The 11,061-nt window shown below is 35.2% G+C and overlaps 1 long non-coding RNA gene across 1 annotated transcript; it reads right to left on the reverse strand.

Annotated features, from left to right (window-relative positions):
* Window positions 1–7,096: 7,096 nt before the first annotated feature.
* On the reverse strand, window positions 7,097–9,915 carry LOC127075126 (uncharacterized). The gene is made up of 4 exons (XR_007786221.1): window positions 9,489–9,915; window positions 9,230–9,377; window positions 7,330–8,689; window positions 7,097–7,253 (listed from the first exon to the last, which is right to left on the reverse strand). It is a non-coding gene; the product is annotated as an uncharacterized LOC127075126 (long non-coding RNA).
* Between the last annotated feature and the right edge of the window lie 1,146 nt (window positions 9,916–11,061).

The raw sequence follows: 11,061 nt of genomic DNA on the forward strand, positions 1-11,061 counted from the left end.
GTGGTTGGACCCGAGTTGATTCAAGAGACTACGGATAAGATTAAGATGATTCAAGAGAAGATGAAGGCTTCTCAGAGTCGTCAAAAGAGTTATCATGATAAGAGGAGGAAAGCTCTTGAGTTCGAGAAAGATGAGCATGTGTTTCTTCGAGTTACGCCAATAACGGGTGTTGGTAGAGCTTTGAAGTCGCGTAAGTTGACACCGCGTTTCATTGGTCCTTATCAGATTTCCGAGAGGGTAGGTGAAGTGGCATATCGGGTTGCATTGCCACCGTCTCTTTCTAATCTTCATGATGTGTTCCATGTGTCTCAATTGAGGAGGTACATTGCAGATCCATCGCATGTTGTTCCATTAGATGATGTTCAAGTGAAGGATAATTTGACGGTTGATACATCACCTATGCGAATTGAAGATCGAGAAGTGAAGAAGCTTCATGGTAAGGAGATTGCTTTGGTGAAAGTGATATGGGGCGGAGCCTCCAATGGCAATATCACTTGGGAACTCGAGGATAAGATGAAGGAATCGTATCCGGAGTTGTTCGTTTGAGATAATTTTCGAGGCCGAAAATCTTTTAAGTGGGGGAGAGTTGTAACAACCCGATTTTAGTATTTATTTCTTATATTATTATTATATTTTATTTTATTTATTTGGAGTGTTAATTAATTAATTGGTTGTTAAGTAGTATAATGATTGATTATACTAATTAACTTGGTGTGTATATTGTGTTGGTTGAATTTATTTGAACTAAATAGAGATATTATAATACTATGTCTTATTCGGCCTAATAGTTAAATTAGAGGTATCATTCCTTAAGCCCAAACATAATACTAGAATAGTAAGAGGTGAGGAGACTGAGAAGTAACACTCATTTGGTCATTTCAAGGCAACAGAGAAAGAGAAGAGGAAAGTAAGGAGAAGAGGGGAAGAACAAGGGAGAAGCTAGGGTTTCCAGAAAATTGAAGAGGTAAGGGGGAGAATCCTTATTATTATGAGTTAGTATAATTGGGTCAATGGATAGAAATATGTTTAGGTTGAAATCCCTAATTTTTATGGTTTTGGAATTGTTAGGTTTTGATGAGTAATCTTTGATTTGTGATGATTAATTGCGTTTGGAATGGATATATGGATGAAATTGAGGGATAGATTGAGAAACCACTTAGTTTATTAAATTTCATTACAGTAATGGTAACGTTAAGAAAAATTCCAGTTTTAAACTGAGTAACGGGTTACCCCAAAATGAGTTAATCGATTACTTAGTTAAAAATCTGCCCAGGAATTGAATTCTGTTTTTGTGTTAACGGGTTACCCAAAATGCGTTAACCAGTTACTTAGTTAAAAATCTGCCCAGGAATTGAATTCTGTTTTTGTGTTAACGGGTTACCCAAAATGCATTAACCGGTTACTTGCTGTCGAAAAAGGGAAAATTGAGAACTTTAAATGCTGTAACCATTTTGAAATAAAATCTAAGTGTGTGTATTTGATAAATAGCCTATATATGTGAATGGTGTATTTATTATGAATGTGTATATGTACCATTGGTGGATAATTCATAGAGTTAAATTATGGTGATATGTGGAATGATTAAGATGGTAGAGATGATCTTAATTGCATATATTATTGGTATGTGTATATTCATTCATGGCATGGTCGGCTTTATGGTGGAAGCGGTGAAACTGTGGGTTCACATGGTAATAAACGTTGATCCTTAATTGGAATTAGGCGTAGCAGACGTTGATCCTTAATTGGAAATAGACGTAGTGGCTTGGATTCTAGATATTGAATCGGAAAGCGGTGAAACTGTGGGTTCACATGGTAATAGACGTTGATCCTTGAATGGAAATAGGCGTAGCAGACGTTGATCCTTAATTGGAAATAGACGTAGTGGATTTGATCTTGTCCGGATCGGAAGCGTGGCTTGGATTCTAGATATTGAATCGGAAAGTGGTGAAACGTTGGGTTCACATTACGGTACCACATGCATAGAGTCACATGTCTTGCATTGAGTCACATTAGAGTTATGTGATAATTGAATGTATGCATTGATGTGATTGTGATGTGTGTATGAGATATGGTAATTGAATTTGGTGATGTTTGGATACATAACTTGGCAAAATATGTGATTATGTGATAATTGTAATTATGTGTATATTTGGGAATATAGTATTGAATTTTAATATTATACTCCTTGAGTTTTGATGGATGTTTGAAACATGTGAAATAAATGTTGGTTAGTATTATTTACATGGTTATACAAGGTGTGATGAATTCCGTTAATTGTTGATTTAATCATTGTGCTTTATTATACTTCTTCATAATGATTTGAATTCTCACCCTTATGTTTGAATGTTGCCTTTACATGGGCATCGTGCAGATACTCAAGAGTAGTATTGCTGAAGTAAGTGGACGGTAGCTCACTCGAGATTTAGCCGGAGAGTTTCCGTGTTTTGGTTTAGAGACTAGGTAGTGAGTCAATGCTCTGGTCATGTAACACGGGGTAGATTAGTAGTATTGAACTCATGTCTTATTTGGATATGTATTATGTTATTACTTGTGAACATGTTTAATTGCATTTGCTGTTTGAGAGGCCATAGTGCCAAATAGTCAGGATATGGTTTTATTTTATCTTGAGTTATTGAGAGATGATCATGGTATGGGAAATGAATCATTTTATGAAATACATGAGTATTCATTATTTTCCTCTGCGAACGCATATTCTTGTATATCCATGATGTTTGAAATGTGTTATTTTAAATGACCAGGTGTATTGTATATTGATGATGAATGATGTTTGGTTTTTGAAAGCTTTTAGTTTTTGGAAACGTCGATGTGACGCCCTTTTGTTTATATGCGTGCTTATTCACTCTGATTATATGTTAAGTACTTTGGGATATAAAAAGGGGTGTTACAAGGGCCACCTCTTCTTCATTTCACACCAATTCCCGAAGTTTTACATTTTTATTTTGGAATTTATCTCTCTATTTTTATTCCTCTTTCTCTAGAAACATTTTTCTTCACTTAAAGTTGCCTTGATGCTTTTGATTGAAAACTACTTGTGAGGAAGGAAATGTTTTAGTGAAGTTCCCTTGTTATTACTTTTAAGAGTGCGATACTCTTGAAGAATAATGTTTGGTTCTTGAGACTAACCAGTATTAAAATCTCTATTTGGTTCTTGAGATTATCCTGGAAAATATCTATTTTGATTGTTATTTTAGCTTGGGTAAAATCTTATTGTTTGATTGGAGATAAAACATTGTAAAGATCAGATTTTATCAAAAGGTTCATGGACATAACCTGTAAACGCTCAAAGTTTAATTAAAATTTCAAGAAGACCTCTTAGGGACAGGACTAGACCAACGTTCGGCCAAACCTGTATAAATCTCTGGCTCAATATTTTTAACCTTATCCTTTTACTTTTTTACAATTTACTTTCATTATTTAATTTTCCACTGAAATTACTCACATAAACCTACTAATACGATCTTAAACAAGAAAAGGTTAAAATTAATCATGAATTTTGAATACCATAATTCACCCCCTCTTGTGCTTGAAGTTACTTGTCCAACAAATGGCATCAGAGCCTAACTCCTTTTAAGGAATAATCGTCTCAGGAAGAAAAATTTCTTCAAGCTATTCACTAAACAAACCCCCATCCTTCAATGAAGAAGGGTACAATTTGTGGAAAGAGAAAAATAAATTTTCATTGAAGGGATGGATCATGGTATTCAGAAGGCTATAAATGAAGGCCAATTTATTCATACACACATAGTTAATGTTGTTATAGAAAATAAACCTGAAAAGAATTGGACCAAAGATGATAAATAAAATGTGCAACACAATTTGAAAGCGAAAGTTGTCATCACCACTGCTCTCGGTCTTGATGAGTTTTTGTGAGTTTCTCACTGCGAATCAGCAAAAGAAATGCGGGAAATCTTCCAAATCACCCATGAAGGTACTGTCATACCCTAATTTTCAACCCTAAGATGGCACAATCATTTGTATCATTTGTATGACATCTAGCATCTTTGCATTACTAACCTATTGAAAATACAAAAAGATTTTCTACTTTGTTTGTCTTAAGCCAGGGTTTTGCACCAAGAGCTTTCAAAGATTGATCAATCAAGACTTGACATGAGTTTCAACATTTAAAACTCATCATCCTTCCCAATTGATCAAGTGACTTCCATAAAAAATAATCAAGTTCAAGATCATTCCATCTCATATTCATCAAGGGCAAAGTTCATCTGATACCCTTAACTAGGGTTTTGACCCAAAGTCAACAGGTTAATTTTTTAGCCAAGGCATGACCCAAAAGCTTGAAGTATGGTTCAAAGACTTCACATATATCATAAGTGATCCATTTATATCATCCAATGTGTCCAAGATATCTCATTCATTAAAGATTACAAGAATTGGATTCATCTGATACAAAGTCAATTGAGGCAAAGTCAAGGTTTGACTTTTGTCATTTTTGGTTAACCATGGACTTCTCAACTCAAGGATCATTAAAATATGGTTTATGGATGCATTTTATCAAGAGAAAACAAGAAATTGGAGGTTACTTTCAAAAAGGAAAAAAATTGGTTTTGTAAATTTTTCTAAGTTATCAAAAAAATACATGTTTAAGGAGCCAACTTCCCAAGTTCATAACTTCCAATCCAAGCAACCATTTTATTTTCTCCAAATCTCAAATGAAATCTCTCTTTCCATACTACAACTTTGTCCTTGATGATTGATTCCCAAAAAATGCAAGAATTTTAAGTTATGAAGTCATGAAGTTGGTACCATAAAGTTGAAATAAGAAAAAGTTTCAACCAAATCTGCCTTCAAAAAGTGACTTACTTGATCATCATTTTTCACTATGATACATATTTATTCAAGGAAAACTCCCAACATTAAAGTCTTATAGGGTGGTCTTATCTTTCCAAAAAGTCCAAGAGCATGAAATTATCATATTTGAGCTAGGAGTTTCGAAGAGATAAAGTTGACTCTCCAAATCTGAATTTTGGGTCATTTTCATGGCAAGTTCATCATGCAACCTTGAGCCAAAGCTACATAATCTTACTTTGCAGGCTATCTTTCTTCCAAATATCACCTTAATCATAAGATTACACAAATCCTTAGTGCATTACACACGGGATTAAGCCATTAACCAAGTCTTGATGCCATATTTGGAAGGTTTTGCAAAAAGCTTCATATCCATTTTTACAAATGCCAACTTTTCCAACCACTCTTGCATTGAGTTTTCAAATTATTTCTTATGATCATAATTAACCTATAAACCAAAAAGCAACATCCTAAACCTCAAGAAAAGTACCTCTAAACTCCTCATTTTCATCATGATCCATTATGCATTTTTATGCAAAATGAAACCAAGTCACCAAACTAGCATTCCAATTGAACCAAGATTGATTTATGCAAGTTACATGAACCATATGGAACCTCAATAAATAGAGAGTCAATCCTCACAACTCAACACACCAGAATTGGCACAAAAACTCCATTGTAGCAAATTCTCCAAACCTTAAACTTCCAAATTCCATTGTGCTTGTGTTTTCTCCACAACACTTCAAACAACTTCTAAACATCTATTAGAAGTTGTCCAAGCACTTGAACAACTTCTGTAACAACCCTACCAACATCTTCCAAATCACATTTTCATAGCTTGCAACTTGATTTGGAAAGGAAGAACCAAGCACTCTCAGCTCAAGCCAGACATTCAAACACCTTCCTTGAGGTGTAAGGAAACTGTTCAGATCATAAAATCACATATGGAACACCCCTATTTCAAAACAGGATTTTCATTTTTTGAGGTATGAATTCAATTCTGTAATTTATGATTTAAGACACCATTTTGCATCATTTTTGTTACCATTTCACTTGCCAAGATGTGAGGAACAAAACCCTTACGATCATTTGTCTTAATCAGTGATGTTTGGAATTTAATTTTAAATTCAATTTTTAGGTTTCATATGCATTTTGTTATATTTCTAGATATTTATGAAAAATAAATGAAATTGGTTAATACCATTAGATTCCTTGCAAAATTCTAAACAACTTTGGTCTTTACAACTTTTGATTTCGTTAAGAATTGAGAGAGTTAGAGTTTTGAGAAGTTGTGAAAATGGTGGACTACGAGATGAATAAGGAAGATGAAGTTTGGAGTCATTTTTAAATTTTAAAAGTGACTTTAATATATATTTTAATTGATGTAATTTACTACATGAATTGGCATTGCGCCCCAGTGGTAAAATGCTAGTTTGTTAAGTCTCTTGCATGCATAAGGTCTCGGGTTTGAATCCCTCTTGCCCCAGACTTTTGTTTCTTTTATTTCTTTACATCCTTTGCATTCAGCCTTAATATATTATGTATCACATGCATCATGCTAGCCCAACTGGCTATTGCTTTAGCTTGCAGCCACTTGGTTAAGGGTTCAAACCCCTTTGGCCACACTTTCCTTATTTTTTACCATTATATTTATGGTTTTCTTCACATCTTCATGCATTTATTTCTATATGCAAAATTAATTATTTTTGAATGATTTTTTGCACACTTGTTATTTATCCCATCTATTTTATGAATCCACAAAAAAGAATATTTATTTTGACCATTTTTATTAGGTAGAAAACTAGTGCATTTTATGTTGTTTTTAGGCCTTTTAATGAATTTTCTTTTATTGTTTCCTTGTTCTAAGTGACCATAGATATTTGTGCCACCAATGTATATTTGTTTAGGTCTTGTTTGATGTTGGTAGAATTTTATTTGCGTAAACACAATCATATTTTGGGCATTATACCATGATTAAATGACCTTGTTTTAAAATATTAGTGATTGATTATTTAGATGAAACTTAGGGTTTTGTTTAGATGAATCTTTTGAAGCATCTTGATGCATGATTAGAGTTTTCACTTAAACTTGGTCTTATCAATAACTTTAATTCAAGTTTAATATTTATTTTGTAAAGATTTATAATGTGATGCATGTTTGACCTAAATTGATTCATGTTGTGTTTACCATGTACCAATGAATGCCTTTACCATGTCTGAATTCCGAGGAGTGAGAACTTCCTCAATATCGTCTTGGACTGTCGGGAAAGCCTTTGGAGCCACCTTTGTCGGATTCTTCTTGGCTTAAGCCTTCTTCCGTCATACAGGGGTAGGAGGAGTTTTGGGCGGGGCTTTCGACGTAGAAAAAATGTGTGAGTGCACACTCCCGTCAGAGTCCTCATCGTCCACTACAAGTACTTCGTCAGGTACCTGAATAGCATAATAGGTAAGGAGGCAACAAAATGGCTAAGGTAAAAAACGTGTTCGTAAAGTGGATAGGTAATACCTGCGAAGTGCGGGTCAAAGGCGTTCGTTGTTTCTTCGAGGGCTTCGCTAGAGTCGGCTCATTAGAGGGGACGACCCTCTTTCGACCTTGATAGCAGAAACTGTTAGTGTTGTACAACCCCAAGAAAAGAGGAAACTAAATCAGTAATATGTACCTTTTTGGAGGCTTCGTTGATTTGAGGATTTTGGATTTTTGGGTCAGGAGTGTTAACGGATGGAGGCGGAGGCGGTATATCGCCGACGAGAGTGGAAAGCGCGTCGACCATGTTTTGGAGAAACTGGTCACTTGGGAAAGAATGATGTTGGTAGGAATTCCACCATTCGTCAAAGTCACTTGTTGTTAGGAAAGATTGTTGAAACCTGAAAATCGGGAGTTCGTAACTGTCATACCCCAAAATTCACCCTATCCTTCACAATAATCATCTAGGTCATTAACCCTAATCATTTGCATATCATCCTGAGCATTCATTTCATTTGCATAAGCATGGTTCAACACAAGGAGATAGGTGACTTGAATCGGTGGCTTTATGTCTGCACCTGGTGGATACTAGGATTCATCAACAACTTGAAGTGGATCAATTGATCAAACCTTAATCTCTTGGTTTGTGACATTGGTGAAAGATTTCACTTTTATGGTAAATTACTTGTTTTTAAGCATTTGATCAAGCATGATCATGCTTTGATAATCAGGGTTCGCCACGTATTTCGTTAACCAGGTGCTCATTGGGTTTCGTACCTCATTGCACTCTTGGATCCAGGTCCATTCTTGATCAACCATTTGATTCTTGGTTACTGGTTTCTTATTGCATTAATACATACATCCATTCATCTTTTTTTGTAAAATCTTCATAAGCCCATTCTTTCTTTTTTTTAAGCCCATGTGCAAATCCAATTTCAAATCCACTTAATATCCAATTACCCAATTTTGTTTCAAATATCCATTTTACAATTATCCACCACCTAATCCATATCCACATAATATCTACCCAAAATCCATTTGGCTTATCCAAATTTAATTACCAATATACAATACCCAAGTCCATAACATATCCAAATAAAATAAGGAAAAATACAATTGGAAGAACTTTGTTCAGCAGAAAACAGCATTCACGGAAACGTAACAATAACAACATCCAAACTACAAGCTACAAGCTGCACAACCAAAAGGAGCACACCAACATGAAGTAACAACTGGAAATGCGGAAAACGGCGATGTGAATCCGACGGTAACAAAACGCAGGTGCAGTAAACATACAATGGGACGAAGCCAAAACAATCCGACGACAACGAACAAAGCCACACGATGCAAACGCACAAGCCAACTACAAACGTCGGCGAAGAGAAGTGGCAACACCAAAATTCTGCAAAAGCGATATCATAATATTTCAATTAAAACTTCAACTAACTGTTTAACCTGTAAATAATCTAACAGAATTTTTCAATAAAAACTAACAGCATTAGTAGAATTTGGCATTTCTCATTCATTACCATCATTTAACAGATCATAAATCAAACTGACTGCTAACATTCCTTTTCATCGAATTCATCTAAATCCCTAGCTAATAACAAACATTCTAACTGATTCCGTTTCTTCTAACTAACTCATAACTCCTAATTGTTTTACACACAAGTTGGTTAACAGAGTTCTAACACCTCTAATCTTCAACTTCTATAAGTATCGTCATCATCTTCTCATTAGGGGACCCCCTTCAATTTTCATCTTGTCACCCTTCGATTCATAAAAACCTTTCATTCTGAATCACTTAGAGACTCATTCCCAGGCAACAACTCAAACACACCCTCACAACCATCACATAACAGAAGCAGAAAAATAAAAAAAACAGAATCGGGAAGAAGAAGAGAAAGAACAAAGAGCATAAGAAGAATATTCGAGAGCATACCTGAGAGCCGCGTTTGTTGACGCCACCGTTGCGTCGTTCGTCTTCTCCGACGACTCCGTTGGCTACTTCCGTCCAAACCGGAATTCAATATTTACTCTGAGGTGTACGTTGCTTCAGTAATCTCTGTGATCTACCAATCGTATTGTACCTTCCATAATTATGATTCAGAACACGTAAGGATCAAAACCAAAGTGCAAAAGGATGACAAGGAAGATTGAAGCAGAAGAAGAATAGGAGCAGAGAAGAGATTGTTTTATACCGGATCGATATCCAAATGCCCCGTATGCTCCGTCGTCGACGTCGAAGGGTTCGTGAGAATTCTCCTATTTGACTCGCGTTTTTCACTGTTGTATAGGCCTTGATTAGGTGAGCGTTTATCCCAAACTTGTGGATTTGATTACCTCTATACGAGGACTTAATCGAAGTTTATACCTAGAGTTCTTAGAATGATCTTTTCGGTTCGGTCAATAAAGAAGAAATTGGAGTAGGAGATAGGTAGAGTCAGGTAGAGGAGAATGAGACGAATCTGTGGGTACAAGTTACGTGAATTTTGGATCTCCGTCGCCGCTGATGATGATTTCCGGCGCGGCAGAGGTTTTTGTCTTCTGGCAAGGTAGATTTAGAGTAGAGGAATGGTATGAGGGAAGTCCGGACGTGTTAAAATGAAATGACGAATTCCATTCCCTCCAGAATTTCGTAGTGGGCCATCCACAACTCATGCCCATTCAATTTGATCTCCACACCCCCTTCTGGCCTTACACACCCGAGTGGGCCTTAAGTGAGCCCAAATGAACTTTGGTCTTACACTTCTTGCACCTCCCATGGCCAGTGCACCCCCTGTTTAGGCTTAGAATATTGATTTTAGGCCCATGCTTGATTGTATAATCATAATTAGAATTTCGGTTTTAATTGTTTTAATGTTAGAATTCCATTTGATAATTGTTTTGAATTGTAGAATTTATTTGATTTTAATTTTTGGTAATTGTTTTGAATTATAGAATTTCATTTTATTTTGATTTTTGAAATTGTTTGATCATGTTGGAATATAGTTTAGAATATTATTTTGATTAATTATTTAGATATTGATTTGGATCTAATGATTGATATTAATTTTAATTCTCTTATTTTCTCTTTAATTTTGATTAATCCTAACATCTAACTCTTTATATTTTTCGCACTTTAACTTCTAACATTTAATTTTTGTCATTTAGTTTATTTGCTTTGTACATATTATACACCCATATCATCATTCACTTCATCTTGAAAAATACTTAAAAATGGAATAAACATAAAAAAGGGAATGGACAATGGACCATGGACTTAGAGATTTCTTGTTAGTACCCTTGCTTTTGGACTTGAACATGTGTTAGGGACCAATTAGTACTACTTTTTATATCATTTTATTGGTCCCTTTTACCAAGTTTGATGTAATTACACACTTTTGTTCTCACTATTTTGTATAAATGCAATTAGGTTTAATTTATTTTGTTTTGAATAGTTATTTCACATATTTGTTAGTTTTGTAGAATTTTTGGATAAGAGAGCTTTTGGAATGCAACATCATAAATTGGAAGAGGTGTTGAATGCAATTGAGAGGCCAAATTTTGGAAGAATACCACTTGGAAGACTTTGGATGAAGCTTGCAAAGCAAGGAAACTGAGATAGCTTCAATTCGCGCCGCGAAGGCTGCGAATCCAGCAAGCTGCTTTTGGGCCAAGGGTGTTGTTTTTCATGACCAGCTGGTTTTGCCATTTTGGTGTCTGCCTTGGGGGAGCTTTTCTGCCTTAGATGAGAAATGATCATTTTAGGAAATGTCAACCCTTTTAGAAAAT

The sequence above is a fragment of the Lathyrus oleraceus genome, chromosome 4, assembly GCF_024323335.1.
Source record: "Lathyrus oleraceus cultivar Zhongwan6 chromosome 4, CAAS_Psat_ZW6_1.0, whole genome shotgun sequence".
In the NCBI taxonomy this organism is placed as follows: Eukaryota; Viridiplantae; Streptophyta; class Magnoliopsida; order Fabales; family Fabaceae; genus Lathyrus; species Lathyrus oleraceus.